At 42.4% G+C, this 22497-nt stretch overlaps 1 protein-coding gene across 7 annotated transcripts in view; it reads right to left on the bottom strand.

The window, feature by feature from the left end:
* Nucleotides 1-423: 423 nt before the first annotated feature.
* KANTR (KANTR integral membrane protein) overlaps nt 424-22497 on the bottom strand; it is a 61167-nt gene continuing 39093 nt past the window's right edge. For 2 of the 7 annotated variants that reach the window (XR_014258470.1, XR_014258471.1), the window contains one exon: nt 424-6383. The gene's annotated coding sequence lies outside the window, so the exon portion shown is untranslated. The remainder of the gene's footprint in view (nt 6384-22497) is intronic. The other 5 variants (XR_014258467.1, XR_014258468.1, XR_014258469.1 and 2 more) reach the window with 5 other exon arrangements.

The raw sequence follows: 22497 nt of genomic DNA, 5'->3' as shown, positions 1-22497 counted from the left end.
TATCCTGCTTAAAACTATCCATGATGCTTCACTGCCCTTAAAATACATACACACACACACACACAACACACACACACAGCTGACCCTTAACGGGTTTGAACTGTGCAGGTCCACTTAAACGCAGCTTCCTTCCAATAAATATATACTACTGTACTATCCTCGGTGTGTCAAATCCGAGGATGATATGGAGGATGGGCTTTAAAGTTATTTGCAGATCTTCGACTGCACAGGGGGTCACTGCCCCTAACACCACTACCACCACTCCCCCACCCCCCATGTAATCTCATTCTGGAATGCTTTCCTGTTGGACCCGTATGCTGGGTCTTCCAGGGACCCTTCCCTGGTTTTTCTCTACCGTAAAGGGTTCTTCCTGCCTCTGAATGAGGACTAAAGCTAGGTGTACGGTAATTTACAGCCCCCGAGTTCACTTTTTAAAAGCAGCTTTATTGTAATACAATTTACATACTACACAGTTCACTCCCTAAAAGTATACAATTCAGTGGCTTTGAGTATATTCTAGTTGTGTAATCACCACTGCAAAACATTTTAGAACATTTTCGTCATTCCAAAAGGAAACTCCACACTCCTTAAGCATCACCCCTCTCCCCTGGTCCCCCACTCCTAGGCTACCACCTAATCTATATGGATTTGCCTGTTTTGGACATTTTATATAAATGGAGTCATACAATATGTGATCCTTTGTGATTGTGCTCTTTCACTTAGCATAATGGTTTCAAGGCGAGTTCACTTTTAAATACAGATTTTTTTTTTCCCCTCCTGGGACCCAAAGTCTTTAAAATGAGGGTGACTAGGGTCTCTAAAATCAGAGACCATCACCAGAATTTATGTGTTTTTATGGGGGTTTGCGTGCATCTGTTTTACTGGCAAGAAGACATTGCATCAGATTCATAAAGGGATCCTTGTCCCTCCAAAGGCTAAGAACCACTCTGTAGTCAATGTTGTGTGTTCAGAGTCTGCTCGTGATAGGATACAGAAGGGGAAGCAAAAGCACTGATGCCCTGCTAAGCCTGCCCACCAGCTTCCCGTCATGCCGGGCTCTGCAAGGGCTTTCCTTTCTCTCAAGGTGCTGCACAGAGGGCTTAAAGGCTAATAGCCAGGCCCTGATGCCTAGCCCAGGAGCCCCAGTACACTGCCACTCTGCCCTTTCTCATCTGAATGCTCAGTGGGTTCATTTTGCTCCTCTTCTTCCCCTTCTCAAGGTTTCCAGTTAATGGGAGCCTAGTGGTGAGTGAGAAAGCTCACCCACTTCTAGCAGCTTTGATTGCTGGGGCCTTTGATGGGCTTTGATTTGATTTCTGGCTCAGCCCTGCCTCCTTCAGTCGTCCGGCCAGGAGCCACTGGGCTGTGCAAGTAAGGGGAGGCAGGGGCCAGTGGATACCCCTGTCCACGGGGAAAGGCTGGTCTTTTGTTTGCCCACCTGTATGGAATTGAGCATGAAAAGAAGGTTGGAGACCACCTCAGAGGAGACTGGGATATGAGAGCTAGGACAGGGACAGGAAGGGGTTCAGTCTCAGCGCTGCATTACCACTGCCGCCCCGAGGCAGTCCCCAGAAGACGTGGCCTGACAGGGGAGGAAGAGGGTGCCTACGACCTACAGCAGCTCCCAGGCTCGAGAACTAGGCCCAGGCTAAGGTCCTCCAGAGTTAAGGGGCTCACTGGTTTCCAGACAGCCTTTCCCATCTTCGCACCATCCTGCCCCATCTCTCACAGTGATGTGCATCCCAGGAGCTCTGCAGGAGTGGTGCTGGCCGCCATCCTGTAAGACCCAGATCAAATGTGACATCTTCCAGAGAGCCTGCTCTGGGTGCAGATCTGTCCCCCTTCCCCAGACACTCACCTAGAAAGGGAGGAGTGACTGCCTTGGGAGGGCCCAGATGAGTGGGAGATGGGGAGAAAGAGGATTGGGGGAGCACAGTATCTTCACCTCAAGTCAGTTCCTACTGTAGAGACACTGCCTTGCTGCTGCATTCTCCCAGAGGCTGCCATATCCCTCAGAATGGCTCCTGAGTCTGCAGGTGACATGGGGATGGGAAGACACATCACTTCCTCTAAGGATCTGCCCCAACCCCTTCCCCCTCCCTAGTGCCCCCACTGTGCCTTAGGTGGTGCCTGAAACACTCTCCCACCCCCAAGTTCCCGTACTGGGAGTTCCTAGAGGGAAGGCAAGGCCCCGGCCTGAGTCCTCTGCCCCCACTTCCAGTCAGGGGCCTGCAGTCTGGGCTCAGAAGGAGGGAGACAGAACAGCAGTTGGAGTCTCACTCTGTTCCCTTTGCAGTGCATAAAGCTCATTGGTAAGGGCGCTAGCTACCCCACAGGAGTGGGGCCTGGGGTCTGAGGTCCATGGTCACTGGGGCCCTGAAGGGGTAGATACTGACCATGCTTCCCAGAAGCCCTGAAATTGTAATGATGGGAGAAAAGGCATTGGGAGACAGATGGATTCCCTGCCCCTGGGGCACGCACATTCCAGGAAAAGGAAGGGAAAAGCCTCTTGTGAACTCCTTTCTGGGTGCCAAGCTCCACGTGGGATGTTTCACAAAGTCCTTGTCATGTAACACAGGAAACAGACTCCACGAAGAACACGTCTAGCTCAGGCAATATCAGCCTGGCAGAGCTGGGATTCCCGTTAAATCTCTGTCAACCTACAGCCTGTGCTGCATGAGCGAAGGGGTCCAAAGTAATCAGTCTGCCCCCAGGAAATAATTCATAGCAGGGGTTCAGTGTTGCTCTCTGCTATTGGCAGATGGGACCTCAGCAGTGCTATAGCCAGATTGGCCTTGGTAGGTAGAAGTCCATATGCTGAACTTGTACATAACCTCCATGCCTGCCTGTATTAGTTATGTATTACTGCATAACAAATTACTTCAAAACAATGGCTTAAAACAACGACATTTATCTCACAGTTCCTGTAGGTCAGGAATCTGGGTACATCTTAGCTGGGTTTCTGTTTCAGGCTCTCTCACAGGCTGCAATCAAGATGTCAGCTGGGGCTGCAGTCATCCCAAGGCTCGACTGGGGAAGGATCTGCTTCCAAGCTCAGCATGTGGCTGTTGACAGGGCTTAGTTCTTTGTGGGTTGTTGGACTGAGGGCCTCAGTTTCTTGCCAACTGTTGGCTGGAGGCCATCCTCAGTTTCCTTGCCATGTGGACTTTTCCACAGGCCAACTCACAACATGGCTACTTGTTTCAACAGAGTTGATCAAGTGAGATGAAACGGGGGTGTGGGGGGGACATGGGGAGAAAATTGTGCACATGCAAGATGGAAGTCACAGTCTTTATAACCTAGTCTCAGAAGTGACATCCCACCACTTTTGCAATATTCCACTCACTAGAAGTAAGTAAGTCACCAGGTCCAGACCATACACGGGAGGGGATTACACAAGGATGTGAATACCAGGAGGTGGGGATCATTGGGGGCCATATTGGAGACTACTATAGTTTGTCCTCTGGCCCCCCAATGATTCACGTCCCTTCCACATGCAAAATACATTCACCCCCTTCCAAGGTCTGAAAAAGTCTCATTCCATTACAGCATTGCCTCAAAGTCCAGAATCTCATCTAAATCAGGTCCAGGTGTGAATGAGACTCCTTCAGTGTATTCCTTAAGTATGGCTCCTTAAGTTCTATTTGTTTTCCACCAGTAGATCTGTGAAACTTAAGAGACAAGTTATCTGTCCCCAACACACCCAACATACGATGGTGCAACAGACACAGGATACTGCTATGGACATTCCATTTCTTTTTTTTTTCTTAATTTTATTTATTTTTGGCTGTGTTGGGTCTTTTTTCTATGCGCAGGCTTTCTCTAGCTGTGGAGAGCGGGGGCTACTCTTCGTTGCGGTGTGTGGGCTTCTCATTGTGGTGGCTTCTCTTGTTGCAGAGCACGGGCTCTAGGCGTGCGGGCTTCAGTAGCTGCGGCGCATGGGCTCAGTAGTTGCAGTGCACACGCTCAGTAGTTGTGGCTCACGGGCTCTAGAGCACAGGCTCAGTAGTTGTGGTGCACGGGCTTAGCTGCTCTGTGGCACGTGGGATCTTCGCAGACCAGGGATCGAACCCGTGTCCCCTGCATTGGCAGGCAGATTCTTAACCACTGCGCCACCAGGGAAGTCCCATTCCATTTAAAAAACGGGGGAAATGGGAGACACAAAGGAGTCACTGGTCTATAGCAATTGTGAAATCCCGCTGGGCACATGGAAGTTCCTGGATTAGGTTTCAAGGCCTGGGAATAATTCTCCATGGCTCTTGGCTCTGCTTTCTGGGCTCTTGGTCCCACTCTCTGTGCCTTTCTTCCTTTTTCATGAAAGTTATCACATATTTGCGGCTGAGTAGTTTCCCCAGTCTGCTTCCTGCCAGTAAAATGTTGGGGGTCCAATGGTTTCTTTTCATTTTGTACTGTCTCTGTAATCAGTTGCCACTGACAAATGGTTCCAATAGCGGGGCTTGGTGTGCCTCTGCTGTCGGTAGGTTGGGCACTCAGCAGTTGTTATAGCCAGACTGGCCTTGGTGAAAGTCTGTATTATAGAGCCCGTGCCTAAACTCCACGCATGCTGCCATGGCCATTTTGTTCAGGAGTCCATTGGGTAAGGAACTGAGGTTGGCTGACATCCACAGGACAGGACATCTTGTCCAACTCATTGAGATCTTTCTCCATAGTGGATGCTCTCTGGTGCTCATTTATGTGGGATGTGACTATCTTCACACTCTGTGCCCATTCCAAAAGGGACATCCATATGCCTCTTCCCCAGACCTCCTCCTTGAACAATATTTCAATCCTATTCTTTCCAAGTCCTTGACCACCTAGCCAAATCATTACTAACTACTCACGGATCAGTGGTATCTACACCTCTAACCATCTATGCAACCAGGCAGTGAGAATTTCCCTTCCCATTGTCCCCAGGATCAACCCTAAGTGGGGCTATCACACTGCAGCTAGACATGTCCAGCTGGTGCCAGCATATTATGCAAAACCATCTGTGAACCAAGCTTGAATATTGTGCCTCTGAGTCACCTGGTCACAGGGAACGCCCCATGAGACTCAGGTGTGAGAAATGGGCGGCAGTGCAGCCAGTGGGAGTATGAGCCACCTGCTCAGGCAGCTTACTCTATTTGGTGGCAGAGTGCTGCTGCACATAGACAACCTCATGGCTTGATGGGACCGTTAACACATGTTGCCATGGCAGCTCAGCTTGCACAGGTCACATGGTGTCCTCTGTCCAGGCATTCATTCACAAAATAGATCCGTTTTTCCATTTTTATCTTTCTCTGTGTCTGGGATTCCTATTGTCACAATGTGGCCACTTCTAATATTACCCCCCATGTCTTTAGTTTTTTAAAAAATATTTTATATCTCTTTATTCTTACCTGTTGATTTCCAGAAGAGATCCTCAGTCTGATCTTTCCACTCACTACTTTGTTCTTCATATGTAGCTCTCCTACCCTTTATGCCATCTATATACCATGTGTATTCCCATAATGTGTCCAGGAACCAGCAAACCACAGGATGGGATTTGCGATCCCCTGGGCCCAATATGAGAAGGACTCAGGCTGACTCTTCACGTATGACTTTATCCCTCTCTGACTGGTGGACCATGGTGATGTCTAGGTCACAGGGGATTAACTCAGAACCAGTATCCAGTCTATTTCAAAAGGTCTGGGTATTTCCCTGTCCCCAAGGCACAATTACATTGGCTGCAGGTTCCTGTGGGAAAAGCAAGGAGGGAGAGTTCACCATATACCCTTGTGAAAGGTGTAGTAAGTAGACCCTCCCCTTCATTCGAGGGGCTCCAGTCCGTGAACTGGGAGAGGCTGGGACTCTACATTTTGGGGACTAGATCAAGCCTCCAATTGCTAGACTAGATATTTTTTGGTTACATAAATCAAGTAGGACCTTATTAGGCTGTCCATCTATTTGGCCCTAGGGTAACCACATTTAATTAGCCACCACTATAGATTCCCACAGGTCAAATCACCGTTCTGATTACTGCTATGGCTCTGCTATGCATTATAGGAATCAGACGCAACTCGTCCCTGAAGGTGATCCTATCATCCGCATTGAAATCAGAGGGCCCATCTCTCACCATGACCCCAAATTACAGGGGAAAAAAAACGCCACTGCAATGATTTTTAAGGAGGCAATGTTTATGTATTAGTTAAGGTAAGTTAGCTTCTGGGACAGAAAAAGAAATCTGTGAAATTTAAGACAATAAAATTTACTTCTTACTCCTGCAATCTTCCAAAACAGTTGTTAATAGCTGGGCTGCCCTCTTCTAAGTGGTGATTCAGGGTCCTAGGCACCTTCTGTGTAGATGGTCTGCCATCTTCAAAACGTGGTCGCCATTGTACTATTGTCATCTCCATCCCAGCCAACTAGAAGAGGAAAAGACCACGTGGGAGGTTTTAATGAGCTAGGCCTAGTTGTAGTGTACATCACTTCTGCTCACATTCCATTAGCTAGAACTCAGACAGTGGTCATATTCAACCACAAGGGATGCTGGAAAATGTAATCTGAATTTGTCCCAAACAGGAAGAGGAAGCAGGCTTAGTGACCACCTAGCTAGTCTCTGCCACACCTCATAATGCATTTCTCAAAGCCTTTGTGAAAGGAGTGTCCACGTAGTTAGAGGGTTAGTTAAATGGGTTACACATGAATTGATTCCAACACTCTTACCGCTCTAAACGTTTGGAAGGCAGCTATGCTCACCACTATACCACCAGTGACACTAGCATTTGGATTCCTCCCTCTACATTGTACATCTGGCATCTTAACTTCAATTAACATAGGCTACTGTTGAGCCCAGGTTTCAATCAATCAAGAGGACAAATCTTAGAAATACTCCTAGCTGCTTCAGCTAACACAGTACATCCAGGAATGCTGATAAGTGAACCCATACTGAAAAGTTTGGCCCTACCAAAACCAGATTAAGACATCACAAGAAAATTACAGACCAGTATCCCGTATGAATACAGATGCAAAAATCCTCAACAAAATACTAGCAAACAGAATCCAACAGCATATTAAAAGGATTATACACCATGATCCAGTGGGATTTATTCCAGGAATGCAAGAGTGGTTCAACATCAGAAAATCAATCAAGGTTATACATCACATTAATAGAACAAAGGAAAAAAAACCTATGTGATCATCTCAATTGATTCAGAAAAGGCATTTCAGATGCAGAAAAGGCTTAGAGCTAATAAATTCAGCAAAGCTGCAAGGAACAAGATCAACACATAAAAATCAGCTGTGTTTTAAAATGAAATTGAGAGCAATTCCATTTACAATAGCATCTAAAAGAAATACCTAGGAATAAATTTAACCAAGGAGGCAAAAGACTTGTGTATTGAAAACTATAAACTATGGCTGAAAGAAATTAAAGGAGACCTAAATAAATGGAAAGACATCCTGTGTTCATGGATTGGAAGATTTTTTATTAAGATGTCAATACTACCCAAAGCAACCTACAGATTCAACAAAATCTCTATCAAAATTCCAACAGCCTTTTTGCAGAAATGTGGAAATGCCAATCCTCAAATTCATATGGAATTTCAAGGGGCCCTCAATAGTCAAAACAATCTTGAAAAAAAAAAGTCAAATGGCCAAGTGGTTTTTGATGAGAGTGCCAAGTCCATTCAATGGGGTAAGGACAGTCTCTTCAGCAGATGGTGCTGGTGCAACGGGATTTTTACATGCAAAAGAATGAAGTTGGACGCCTACTTCATACCATATACTATTAATTCAAAATGGATCGACAACCTAAATATAAGAGCTAAAACCATAAAACTCTTAGAAGAAAACAGGGGTAAATCTTCATGACCTTGGATTTGGCAACAGGTTCTTAAATGTGATACCAAAAGCACAAGCAGCAAGAGGACAAATAGATAAATTGGACTTCATAAAAATAAAAGCTTTTGTGCATCAAAGGACAATATCAAGAGGATAATATCAAGAAAATGAAAAGGCAATCTATAGAATGGAAGAAAATATTTTCCAATCGTATCTGACGAGGGTTTAATATCCATAATATATAAAGAATTCCTACAACTCAACAACAAAAAGACTAACAACCCAATTTAAAAATGGGCAAAGGACTTGAATAGACATTTCTCCAAAGGAGATATATAAATAACCAACAAGCACATGAAAAGTTGCCCAACATCATTAGTTATTATGGATATGCAAATCAAAACACAATGAGATAACATTTCACACCCACTAGGATGGCCATAATCATCATCGTCATCAGAAAATAACATCAGAGAGGATGTGGAGAAATTGGAACCTTTGTACATTGCTGGTGGGAATGTAAAATGATGCAGCCATTGTGTAAAAGCAGCCTGGCAGTTCCTCAAAAAGCTAAAGAGAATTACCATATGACCCGGCAATTCCACTCCTAGGTATATACACAAGAGAATCGAAAACAGGGACTCAAAAAGATATTTGTACACCAATATTCATTCACTATAATTCACAGTAGCCAAAAGGTGGAAATGACCCAAGTGTTCATCAACAGATGAACAGATAAACAAAATGTAGTATATACAAATACTGAAATATTGTTCAGCCATAGAAAGGAATGAAGTTCAGACTTGCTACCACATGGATGGACCCTGAAAATATTATTCTAGGGGAAATAATCCAAACAAAAAAGGACAAATATTTTAAGGTTCCACTTATATGAAATATCTAGAATAGGCAAATTTATACAGACAGAAAGTAGGTTAAAGGTTACCAGGAGCTAGGGGCGGGAGTTACTGCTCAATGGGTGCCTGCTTGGGGTGATAAAAAAAAGTTTTGGAATCGGATAATGGTGATGGTCGCACAACATTGTGAATATAATTAATGCCACCTAATTGTACACTTGAAAAGGGTTAAAATGGCAAATTTTATGTTATATATATTTTACCACAATAAAAAACGTTTGGCCCAATCTAAAATTACATTTATTTCTCTCTGATCTATCATGTATAGAATCAATTCCTACATATATCACTGAGGTTTCTGCCAACATAAATTAGGCTTTCTCCTCACAGGTCTGACTCTCTTTTCCCTGGGACATGCAGGAATCTGAATCCAGTAATGGGTATGGAGGCACCAAGGGGTGATGTGAATGGATCCTGAGAAAGATTAGCAAAATCCTTAGAGGGTCCCCAAGTCATGCAGGTCCAGCCCCATTAGACTCGGGAGGAAGGGCTGCCTCTGCCACCAAGGGAGACTCAGTGGGGGCTGGTGTTTAGGGAACTCAGGTCGATCCAAATCAACCTTGATGTTCCAATTCCAATTCCCAAGGTCCCATTCTTCCAGCAACCAGCAGACTTTTATTTCACATAAGAGACCTGGAGATCTTGTGAATTCAACCGGCACTGTAATTCAGCAACCTGCAGGATTTGGCTTTATGTCTGATTTCAGGCTACATCAGTCCAGTGACTAGAAGAAATACAGAGATTTCTTGTTTTTGTAATATAGACTTTATTGTTTAGAGCAACTTTAGGTTCAGCAGAGTATAAGAGGCCCTGTTGTTCCACATCCTTACCAGTCCTTGGTACTGTCGATTTTTAATTTTTGCCAATCTGAGGAGCATAGTATCTCATGTAGTTTAAATTGGCATTTCCCTGATAACTAATGAAATTGAGCACCTTTTCATATACCTACTGGCCATTTGGATATTCTCTTGTGACGTGCTCCTTCAACTCTTTCGAATATTTTTCTTTCTTTTTCTTTTTTTTAATTAAAATTTTTTTCTGGTAGCTTGTGGGATCTTAGTTCCCTGACCAGGGATTGAATCCAGGCCCTCTGCAGTGAAAGCGCAGAGTCTTAACCACTGGACCACCAGGGAATTCCCCATCAAATATTTTTCTATTGATTATCGATCTTTTGTTGAGTTGTAGGATTTCATTTTATAATCTGGATATGAAATCTTTGACCATTTTACGTGACGCAAATATATCTTTTCCCATTCTGTAGTTTACCTTTGCACCGTTTATAGTGTTTCTAGGTGAAAATACGTTATTATTTTTAATGTAGTCCATTTTATCAATCCCTTCCTTTTATCATTAGTAATTTTGGTGTCTTGTTTAAAAAATCTTTTACTATCCCAAAGTCAAAAATATATTCTCCTATGTTATCTTCTTTGCTTTTCACATTTAGGTTTATAATCTGTCTGTGAATTATTTGAGTTTTTAGATATATGATGTGAGGCAAACATCTGATTTAGGTGTGTTTGTTTGCTTGTCTTCCTATTTGGACACCCAATTGTCCCAACATCATTTATTGAAAAAACTGCCCTGGTACCACTGCTCTCCAGTGCCACATTTTTGTTAAATCAAGTATGCAACTATGCATGGGTCTTTTTCTGAGCTGTTTGTTCCACTGGGCTAGTTTTCTATCCTTGTGCCAATACTACGGTCCTAATTATTATAACTTTATATTAAAAATCTGATCATCTGATAGAGCAAAACCTCTCATATTGTTCTTCTTCAGGAATCATGGGTATTTTTGGCCTTTTTCATTTCTATATAAATTTTGGAGTCAAGTTCCACAAAACAATGAGTACCCGTTAGGCTTTTTTTTTTTTTTTTAATTTATTTATTTTCCTTATTTCTTTGGCTGCGTTGGGTCTTAGTTGCGGCACACGGGACTTTCGTTTTGGCGTGCGGGCTTCTCTCTAGTTGTGGCATGTAGGTTTTCTCTCTCCAGTTGTGGCACGAGGGCTCCAGAACGCATGGGCTCTGCAGTTTGCTGCACGTGGGCTCTCTCGTTGAGGCGCACGAGCTCAATAGTTGTGGCGCACGGGCTTAGTGGCCCCGCGGCATGTGGGATCTTAGTTCCCTGACCAGGGATCGAACCTGCGTCCCCTGCACTGGAAGGCGGATTCTTTACCACTGGACCATCAAGGAAGTTAGGCTTTAATTGGATTTATATTGAATCTGTAGATCAATTTGAAGAGAACTGACATCTTTGTAATATTGAGTCCACCAGCCTGTGAATATGGTATATCACTCCATTTATTTACATCTTCTTTAATCTCTTTAAAAAGTTATATCGTTTTCTCCATAATGGACTTACACGTCCTCTGTTAGATATATTTCTAAGATTTCTAAATAATTGATCTTTAACTGCCATTTAAATGTTAATTAAAACATTTTATTTTCTAACTGCATCTGTTTATATGCAGAAATACAATTGATGTTTGTAATTTGATTTTATATCCAGTAAGGTTTAATCCTGGCATATTTACCTCCATTCTCCAAATATTTTCTCCTCTCGTTTATTCATTCTTACTCTTTTTCTGAGACTACTATCAAGTTGCTGGCCTTCTATTTTCCATTTCTCTTTGTTTTCTTAACTTAATATTTTCTATATTTTTATTCTTCTGTTTTCTGGGAGAATTCTTCAATCTGATCTTCCAATTCTCGTATTCATTCTTCATCTGTATTCAGCCTACTATTCTCCCCCTCTATTGTGTTCTCTATTTCAACTCTATATATTCTTCATAGCTTAATATTGCCACTTTTCTGTGCCTTAGGGAAGGGGTAAAGGAAGATCCCACAGAGAAGGTGGTAATGGGCTGTCTGGAGTGATGAGCCCGATTATAAGGAGAGAGAGGAGAATCAACCTGAGGGTTCCACAGTAGATAAGGACTGGAGACCAGGCAGCAGGGCCCAGCTTGTCCTGCCAGGAATGGCCGAAGCACTGGAAGTAGGGTGGGAGGGAGATGAAGTGGGAAACTGCAGGGCTTTATACTTTATAGGGCCATGGTCACTGAGAGCCTTGACTTGTGAGCTCTGCAGACCATGGTGACCTCCAGAAAGATGGCAGCTTCAAGGCAGTGTTGTAGGACACCCAGCCCTTTGAGGTGAAGAGACTCCCTTCCACTTCATGCTACGGTTCCAGCCCCCTTCCCTTGGGCACCTGCCAGAAGGTCCCTCCTTTTTTCCTGAGGAGGAAGGTAAGTGGAGACAAAGAAGGAGACTTGGACCCAGAAAAAGCACCCTAGAAAACCTGTGATTAGATCTGGATTTTGTGGGATGCTGGGGTGGGCAGCAGAGGGAGGGAAGTGGTTCAAATAAGGACAGGAGTAGAGGAAGGCAGCCACGATAAAGGCAGGAGTCTGTGTGTGAGACAAAGATGGCGGGGAGGTGCCAAGAGTCTACTTTTGAACAGAAGGGCGTAATCTGGAAGGGTTTAGGTGCTAAGGCTGATGAGGGAGGGGCCTGGCCGTGGAGGTGCCCCAGGGCCATGGCCATCATTTCTCAAAAACCACTGCAGGTCGTAGGTATCTCTCTCCCTGTCCTGGCTGCCCCACTGCCTCCTTCCTGTGGTTTCCTGGCACTCAGGCCCCAGGTTCTTCTGAAGTTCTTCCATCTTTCCCATACACCCTTGCCTCTTTGAGGAGAGGGTGCCCCATGTTTTATCCTCATGCTATGCTCCAGATAGGTAGCCCAAGGCCTTGACAAGAGTGAAACCTCCTGGATGCCTTGTTCTGCTGGTAGCTTCTACAGTGCCTCCTTCCCCTGAGAGGACCCCACACAGCAACCTTTCAGGGGATTTTGGACAGTGGGGTGTCTCTGGAGTTTTCTGATAAAAGGTTAGCTTTGGGGAGGGAAAGACAGCTTGTGGACACATACAGGGCTGAGTGGAGGTGTGTGGAGGGCACAGGAGTTGCATTCTAAGGGTCAGTAGGGAGGCATGAATATGACTCTACCATGGCCTTGATCCAAAGGGAGGCTTGGAAAAGAAGGGGGTGCTGAGGACCAGAGTTAGGGAAGTTTGTTCAAACAGGTCAAGAAATCAGAGACAGAGAGGCATCTGTGAGTCCCCCACAGTATAGTGTGTAGAATCCCTGGCTGACATCCAGGCTTCCCGCAGGATTGGGACCACCAGTGTAGCCCCCACAGAAGGTAAAACTTTGGAGAGGCCTTCAGAGGCAAACAGGTCTACAAAGGATATGAAAAGGAAAGCAAGCCATAAGGCTAACAGGCACATGAACAAATGCTCAAACTAAGTAGTCATCAGATAAATAGAAATTAAAAGAAAATTAGAGAGACTTCCCTGGTGGTCCAGTGGTTAAGACTCCGTGCTCCACTGCAGGGGGCATGGGAGAAAAACTGGTAAAATCTGAATAAAGTTCAAGGTGAAATGTGAATAGATTAATTAATAGTATTATACAATGTTAATTTCCTGTTTTTGATAATTGTACTGTGATTGTGTAAAATGGTAACATTTGGGAAAGCTGGGTGAAGAGTATGTGAGAATTCTTTGTATTAGTTTTATAACTTTTTCTAAGTCTGAAATTATTACAAAACAAAAAAGTTTAAAAAATTAAAAGTATATATTGCTGTGTAAACAAGTAGGAAACAGAATGAAGTATACAACATAACACCCTTAGAGGGACTTCCCTGGTAGTCCAGTGGTAAAGAATCCGCCTTCCAATGCAGGGGATGCAGGTTCAATCCCTGGTCAGGGACTAAGATCCCACATGCTGCGGGGCAACTAAGCCCGAGTGCCACAACTACTGAGCTCGTGCGCCTCCATGAGAGAGCCTGCGTGTGGCAAACTACAGAGCCCACGTGCTCTGGAGCCCACACGCCACAACTAGAGAGGAGCCTGAGCACCGCAACAAAGAGCCTGTGCGCCACAACGAAAGATCCCACATGCCTCAATGAAGATCCCACGTGCCACAACTAAGACCCAATGCAGCCAAAATAATAAAATAAATAAATAAACACCCTTAGATACATTACAAATACATGCAGACACACCAATATACTTTAAAGGAACATCTTTAGGCAGGAAACACAAGAGAAGGAAAAGATCTACAATAATAAACCCAAAACAATTAAGAAAATGGGAATAGGAACATACATATCGATAATTAAATGTAAATGGATTAAATGCTCCAACCAAAAGACATAGACTGGCTGAATGGATACAAAAACAAGACACGTATATATGCTGTCTACAAGAGACCCACTTCAGACCTAGGCACACATACAGACTGAAAGTGAGGGAATGGAAAAAGATATTCCATGCAAATGGAAATCAAAAGAAAGCTGGAGTAGCAATTCTCATATCAGACAAAATATACTTTAAAATAAAGACTATTACAAGAGACAAAGACGGACACTATATAATGATCAATCCAAGAAGAAGATATAATTGTAAATAATTGTATAATTGTAAATATTGTATAATTGTAAATATTTATGCACTCAACATAGGAGCACCTCAATACATAAGGCAAATACCAACAACCATAAAAGGGGAAATCAACAGTAACACAATCATAGTAGGGGACTTTAACACCCCACTTACACCAATGGACAGATCATCCAAAATGAAAATAAATAAGGAAACACAAGCTTTAAATGACACATTAAACAAGATGGACTTAATTGATATTTATAGGACATTCCATCCAAAAACAACAGAATACACTTTCTTCTCAAGTGCTCATGGAACAATCTCCAGGACAGATCATATCTTGGGTCACAAATCAAGCCTTGGTAAATTTAAGAAAATTGAAATCATATTAAGTATCTTTTCCGATCACAATGCTATGAGACTAGATATCAATTACGGGAAAAAATCTGTAAGAAACACAAACACATGGAGGCTAAACAACACACTACTTAATAACAAAGAGGTCACTGAAGAAATCAAAGAGGAAATCAAAAAATACCTAGAAACAAATGACAATGAAAGCACAACGACCCAAAACCTATGGGATGCAGCAAAAGCAGTTCTAAGAGGGAAGTTTATAGCTATACAAGCCTACCTTAAGAAACAAGAAACATCTCAAATAAACAAACTAACCCTACACCTAAAGCAATTAGAGAAAGAAGAACAAAAATCCCCAAAGTTAGCAGAAGGAAAGAAATCATAAAGATCAGATTAGAAATAAATGAAAAAGAAATGAAGGAAATGATAGCAAAGATCAATAAAATTAAAAGCTGGTTCTTTGAGAAGATAAACAAAATTGATAAACCATTAGCCAGACTCATCAAGAACAAAAGGGAGAAGACTGAAATCAATAGAATTAGAAATGAAAAAGGAGAATAAACAACTGACACTGCAGAAATACAAACGATCATGAGAGGTTACTACAAGCAACTCTATGCCAATAAAATGGACAACCTGGAAGAAATGGACAAATTCTTAGAAATGCACAACCTTCCGAGACTGAACCAGGAAGAAATAGAAAATATGAACAGACCAATCACAAGCACTGAAATTGAAATTGTGATTTAAAATCTTCCAACAAACAAAAGCCCAGGACCAGATGCCTTCACAGGCGAATTCTATCAAACATTTAGAGAAGAGCTAACACCTATCCTTCTCAAACTCTTCCAAAATATAGCAGAGGGAAGAACACTACCAAACTCATTCTACGAGGCCACCATCACTCTGATATCAAAACCAGACAAAGATGTCACAAAGAAAGAAAACTACAGGCCAATATCACTGATGAACATAGATGCAAAAATCCTCAACAAAATACTAGCAAACAGAATCCAACAGCACATTAAAAGGATCATACACTATGATCAAGTGGGGTTTATCCCAGGAATGCAAGGATTCTTCAATATATGCAAATCAATCAACGTGATACACCATATTAATAAATTGAAGGAGAAAAACCATACGATCATCTCAATAGATGCAGAGAAAGCTTTCGACAAAATTCAACACCCATTTATGATAAAAACCCTCCAGAAAGTAGGCATAGAGGGAACTTTCCTCAACATAATAAAGCCCATGTATGACAAAACCACAGCCAACATCGTCCTCAATGGTGAAAAACTGAAACCATGTCAACTAAGATCAGGAACAAGACAAGGTTGCCCACTCTCACCACTATTATTCAACATAGTTTTGGAAATTTTAGCCACAGCAATCAGAGAAGAAAAAGAAATAAAAGGAATCCAAATTGGAAAGGAAGAAGTAAAGCTGTCACTGTTTGCAGATGACATGATACTATACATAGAGAATCCTAAAGATGCTACCAGAAAACTACTAGAGCTAATCAATGAATTTGGTAAAGTATCAGGATACAAAATTAATGCACAGAAATCTCTTGCATTCCTCTACACTAATGATGAAAAATCTGAAAGTGAAATTAAGGAAACACTCCCATTTACCACTGCAACAAAAAGAATAAAATATCTAGGAATAAACCTGCCTAAGGAGACAAAAGACCTGTATGCAGAAAATTATAAGACACTGATGAAAGAAATTAAAGATGATACAAATAGATGGAGAGATATACCATGTTCTTGGATTGGAAGAATCAACATTGTGAAAATGACTCTACTACCCAAAGCAATCTACAGATTCAATGCAATCCCTATCAAACTACCACTGGCATTTTTCACAGAACTAGAACAAAAAATTTCACAATTTGTATGGAAACACAAAAGACCCCGAATAGCCAAAGCAGTCTTGAGAAAGAAAAACGGAGCTGGAGGAATCAGGTTCCCTGACTTCAGACTATACTACAAAGCTACAGTAATCAAGACAGTATGGTACTAGCACAAGAACAGAAATATAGATCAATGAAACAGGATAGAAAGCCCAGAGATAAACCCACGCACATATGGTCACTTTATCTTTGATAAAGGAGGCAAGAATATGCAGTGGAGAAAAGACAGCCTCTTCAATAAGTGGTGCTGGAAAAACTGGACAGCTACTTGTAAAAGAATGAAATTAGAACACTCCCTAACAGCACACACCAAAATAAACTCAAAATGGATTAAAAACCTAAATGTAAGGCCAGACACTATTAAACTCTTAGAGGAAAACATAGGCAGAACACTCTATGACATAAATCACAGCAAGATCCTTTTTGACCCACCTCCTAGAGAAATGGAAATAAAAACAAAAATAAACAAATGGGACCTAATGAAACTTCAAAGCTTTTGCACAGCAAAGGAAACCATAAACAAGACGAAAAGACAACCCTCAGAATGGGAGAAAATATTTGCAAATGAAGCAACTGACAATGGATTAATCTCCAAAACACACAAGCAACTCATGCAGCTCAATATCAAAAAAACAACCTAATCCAAAAATGGGCAGAAGACCTAAATAGACATTTCACCAAAGAAGATATACAGATGGCCAACAAACACATGAAAGAATGCTCAACAACATTAATCATTAGAGAAATGCAAATCAAAACTACAGTGAGATATCATCTCACACCGGTCAGAATGGCCATCATCAAAAAATCTAGAAACAATAAATGCTGGAGAGGGTGTGGAGAAAAGGGAACCCTCTTGCACTGTTGGTGGGAATGTAAATTGATACAGCCACTATGGAGAACAGTATGGAGGTTCCTTAGAAAGCTAAAAATAGAACTACCATACGACCCAGCAATCCCACTACTGGGCATATACCCAGAGAAAACCATAATTCAAACAGAGTCATGTACCAAAATGTTCCTTGCAGCTCTATTTACAATAGCCAGGACATGGAAGCAACCTAAAAGTGTCCATCAACAGATGAATGGATAAAGAAGATGTGGCACATATATACAATGGAATATTACTCAGTCATAAAAAGGAACGAAACTGAGTTGTTTGTAGTGAGGTGGATGGACCTAGAGACTGTCATACAGAGTGAAGTAAGTCAGAAAGAGAAAAACAAATACCGTATGCTAACACATATATATGGAATCTAAAAAAAAAAAAAAAAAGGTCAGAAGAACCTAGGGGCAAGACGGGAATAAAGATGCAGACCTACTAGAGAATGGACTTGAGGATACAGGGAGGGGGACGTGTAAAGTGGGACAAAGTGAGAGAGTGATATGGACATGTATACACTACCAAACGTAAAATAGATAGCTAGTGGGAAGCAGCCGCATAGCACAGGGAGATCAGCTCAGTGATTTGTGCCCGCCTAGAGGGGTGGGGTAGGGAGGGTGGGAGGGAGGGAGATGCAAGAGGGAAGAGATATGGGGACATATGTACATGTATAACTGATTCACTTTGTTATAAAGCAGAAACTGACACACCACTGTAAAGCAATTATACTTTAATAAAGATGTTAAAAAAAATAAAAATAAAAAAATAAACCCAAAGTTAGCAGAGGGAAGAAAAAAATACAAGTTAGAGTAGAGATAAATGATATAGAGAACAGAACAATAGAGAAAATCAATGAAACCAAAAGTTGGTTATTTGAAAGGTTAATAAAATTGATAAACCTTTAGCTAGATTGACTAAGGAAAAAAGAGAGAAGACAATAAAATCAGAAATGAAAAAAAATAAAAATATAAATAAATAAATGCTTTAAGAAAAATAAATAAATAAAGCTAAAAAAAAAACCCACCAATATATTTTGCCAGGACACATACAAACAAAAGGCTATATAACAAAAAATTAGCTTGATTCCCTGAGAATGGCAAATAGGAAAAGAAAAGGAAATCAATAAATCAATCATCAGGAAAGGAAACTTAACTTGGACTTAGAAGTTTTTCTGCAGGGGGTGGGATTGGCTTTGGACCTTGCAGGATGGGTAGAGAGACTTGGGAGAGCTAAGGGGTGATCTGAAGCCATGATAGTGGCAAAATGTGGGAGACAGAGCTAGATGGGGCTTGGAGGTGGTACCAAGAGTCTGCCTTGGTCTGAGTGAAAGGACATAGTCCAGAGGGGTTGGGAATTGCAGCTGGCTATAGAGGGACTCAAGCTCTGGAGATGCCTTGAGGGTCAGCCTCCTCTCTGGCCATTTCATCCCCTCAACTACTGCCAGGACGTGCTGCAGGCACTGAGCCCTTTCCTGCCCTTTACCTGGTATTCAGGCCTCATTCTCTTCTAAAGATCTCCCTTCTAGCACATCCCTGTCCCCTGGATGACGGCATCTGCTGTATTGCCCTGTGATCAGCTCCAGACAGGAGTGTAGGGGAAAGTCCAGGCCTTTTCCCTAGACTGGGGCTTAGCGTCAGGCTAGACCAGGGGCTGGTACATTCATTACTCCCCGCTTCCCCTAATTGTAGACGTCAGCAGCCCCAGCTGGGCCTGTCCTGCTGTGTGGTCACCTGTTCAGCCTGTAGCTTGACCTGGGACAGCCCTGACATCGACCCCTCTACACAGCCAACCACTGCAGATGAAAAGCTGAGGCCCAAGGGGAGCAGAAAGGGGCCCAGAGGAGCAGGTACATTGAGGGGTACTCAGAGGGGAGGAGCCACGCACCCAGGGCTGCTGAACTACCTGGGTGCAAATCCTGACTCCGTCAATTACTGGCCGTGTGAGTTTTGGCAAATGACTTAATCTCTTATAGTCTTAGCTCCACATCTTTATAATGAAGGAGAATAGTAGAATAATAATACCTACCACAGAGGGTTACTGTGAGAATTAAATAAGATTATGTATTTAGTGTCTGGCATAAATTAAGTCCTCAATAAATGTTAGCTGCCACTATTATTATTAGATGTTCTCAGTCCTGGTCCTTGGGCTCCCAGAGCTGGAGCAAGACTACCTACAGCTCAGAAGAAACATCACCCTGGCTGTGGCTCTGGCTCCATTTCGGAGGAGGTATGGGGGTGCAGAGAAAGGGATGGGAAGGGGGTTTGGTGAAAACATGTACTACTTTGTTTTTTTGTGTTTTTTTGGCCACACTGCGTGGCATGTGGGATCTTAGTTCCCAGACCAGGGATGGAACCAGTGCCCCCTGCAGTGGAAGCTAGGAGTCTTTACCACTGGACTGCCAGGGAAGTCTCTGTATTTATTTTATATAGTTATGACAAAAAATAAAATATACAGTATTAGAGGAGATAGTCTTTCCTTGTATAATATCGAAATAAACTTTTCACATTTTTAATGACATACTCGAGCATATTTTTTGAATATGCACTTTACATAAGGTTTTATGCCAGAAATGGCTACACACAATTCCTGATCAGGACTTTTTACTCATGATTTCTTCAAAATCTTGATTGTGGTTATTAATGAGAAATGCTTTTTTTCTCAAGTAGGTGGTGGTAAATGGAAAAGGAGAATTTATGGGTTTTTCCCACCATTAGCCAGAATTTCTATTTCATTCTTGAAATCATTTAAATCCAGTTGAACTTTTTTAAAAAATTAATTAATTAATTAATTAATATTTTTGGTTGTGTTGGGTCTTCGTTTCTGTGAGAGGGCTTTCTCTAGTTGTGGCAAGCGGGGGCTACTCTTCATTGCGATGCGTGGGCCTTTCTTTCACTGTCGCGGCCTCTCTCGTTGCGGGGGCACAGGCTCCAGACGCGCAGGCTCAGTAGTTGTGGCTCACGGACCTAGTTGTTCCGTGGCATGTGGGATCTTCCCAGACCAGGGCTCGAACCTGTGTCCCCTGCATTGGCAGGCAGATTCTCAACCACTGCGCCACCAGGGAAGCCCCAGTTGAACATTTTAATAGTTTTTAAATGATGATTCTTTCCCTGAAGTTATTCACAAATGTTACTCTACTCCATTAAAATTTTTGTCTTTATGATTCAAAGTATAACAGCAACACTACCAGGGAATAATTTTTAACCTCACTTTTCCAAAGTTGAATTTTTGCTTTGAACCCCCAAAACTCTGTCAGTTCACATTAATCTCTTTTCACATGGTCCTTCCAAATTTCTATAAACTATATTCAGGGACCCAAAAAATCAGCTAATCTCTCCACAAATCTGTCAGGGAAGAATCGTTCATGGAAAAAAACTTTCAATTTTTAAAAAAAATTTATGTATGTATGTATGTATGGCTGCGTTGGGTCTTCGTTGCTGCATGCAGGCTTTCTCTCACTGCAGCGAGCGGGGGCTACTCTTCGTTGTGGTGTGCAGGCTTCTCATTGCAGTGGCTTCTCCTGTTGCGGAGCACAGGCTCTAGGCACGCGGGCTCAGTAGTTGTGGCTCATGGTCTCTACAGCGCAGGCTCAGTAGTTGTGGCGCACGGACTTAGTTGCTCTGCGGTATGTGGGATCTTCCCGGACCAGGGCTCGAACCCATGTCCCCTGCATTGGCAGACAGATTCTTAACCACTGTGCCACCAGAGAAGTCCCAAAACTTTCAATTTTTATTTTTGCTCACAAACTTTTGAAAATTCTTCCTTTGGATGAGCTCATACACTTATGAAACAGCAGAGAAGGATGTTCTGAGCCCTTGTCTTATACAAAGCTGAAAACAGGTGGGAGGTTAGTATCTTGTATTTAATTAGATTCATCATACTGATAGTACAATTTCCCACGGAAACCAGATCAAAAGGCATACTCTTACAGATGAAGACTCCTCTGTATAAAACAATAAATAAAACAATGTATTACTTGAATCTCAGGTTTTTCAGAACAAACTCTAGATGCAAAGCCTTTACATCTTCCTATCACTGTGACCTCACTTACTACACAGACTTGTTTCAAAATATTCATAAAAATGAAATGCATGATCCTGGATTGATTCCTTTTGCTATAAATTATAGGATATTATTAGGATAACTGGTGAAATTTGAATGGGACCTGAGGATTAGGTGGTAGTGATGGATCAACATGAATTTCATGACATTGATGGGTGAATTGTGGTTATGTAGGAAAATGTCCTTGTTTGCAGAAAAGCACACTAAAATATTCAGAAGTGATGGGGCACTAGGTCTGCAACTTGCTCTCAGATGGTTCAGGAAAAAAATTCTCTGTACTGTTCTTGCAACTTCTCTTTGTGATTGCTCCAAAATAAAAAGTAATTCATGAAATATTTGCTGGAGTATTTTAACCTAGAATCATCTGTTTGGCATTGTTGCTTCTCTCAATCATTTTGCATGCAAATCCGACATTTAGGCTGAGGAATGAGGCTTGTGGGGCACCCAAATCCAAATTTGAGATGGTCCTCATGACATAAACAACATTTATGGACATGGAGTTGGTCCTGGAAATATGATGACGTTGCAGCTTTACCCCAAAAGTTGTCCATTATGGTACTGTAGTTAATTTTAAAAATTATTTGTTTATTTATTTATTTTGGCCACACTGCGCGGCTTGCAGGATCTTAGTTCCTCGACCGGGGATTGAACCCAGGCCCTCAGCAGTGAAAGTGCCGAGTCCTAACCACTGGACCACCAGGGAATTCCCTTGTGATGGTTAATTTTATGTATCAACCTTCCTGGGCCATAGGGTGCCCAGATATTTGGTCAAACATTATTCTGGGTGTGTCTGTGAGGGTGTTTTTGAATGAGGTTAACATTTAAGTCAGTAGACTGACTAAAGCAGATTGCTCTCTCTGATGTGAGTGGGCCTCATCTAATCCGTAGAAGGCCTGAACAGAACAAAAAGGCTGACCCTCCCAACAGGTAAAAAAGAATTCCTCCTGCCTGACTGCCTTTGAACTGGGACAGCAGCTTTTTTCCTGCCTTCAGACTCAAATGGAACAATGGCTCTTCATGGGTGGGTTGGACTTTGGGCCGTAACTACACCATCGATTCTCTTGGGTCTCCCACTTGCCGACTCACCCTGCAGATCTTGGGGCTCGTTAGCCTCCATAAT

Source organism: Balaenoptera physalus (genome assembly GCF_965194825.1).
Source record: "Balaenoptera physalus genome assembly, chromosome: X".
NCBI lineage: Eukaryota > Metazoa > Chordata > Mammalia > Artiodactyla > Balaenopteridae > Balaenoptera > Balaenoptera physalus.
Note: the sequence above shows the minus strand (reverse complement) of the source record. Positions and strands in the feature narration are given on the sequence as shown.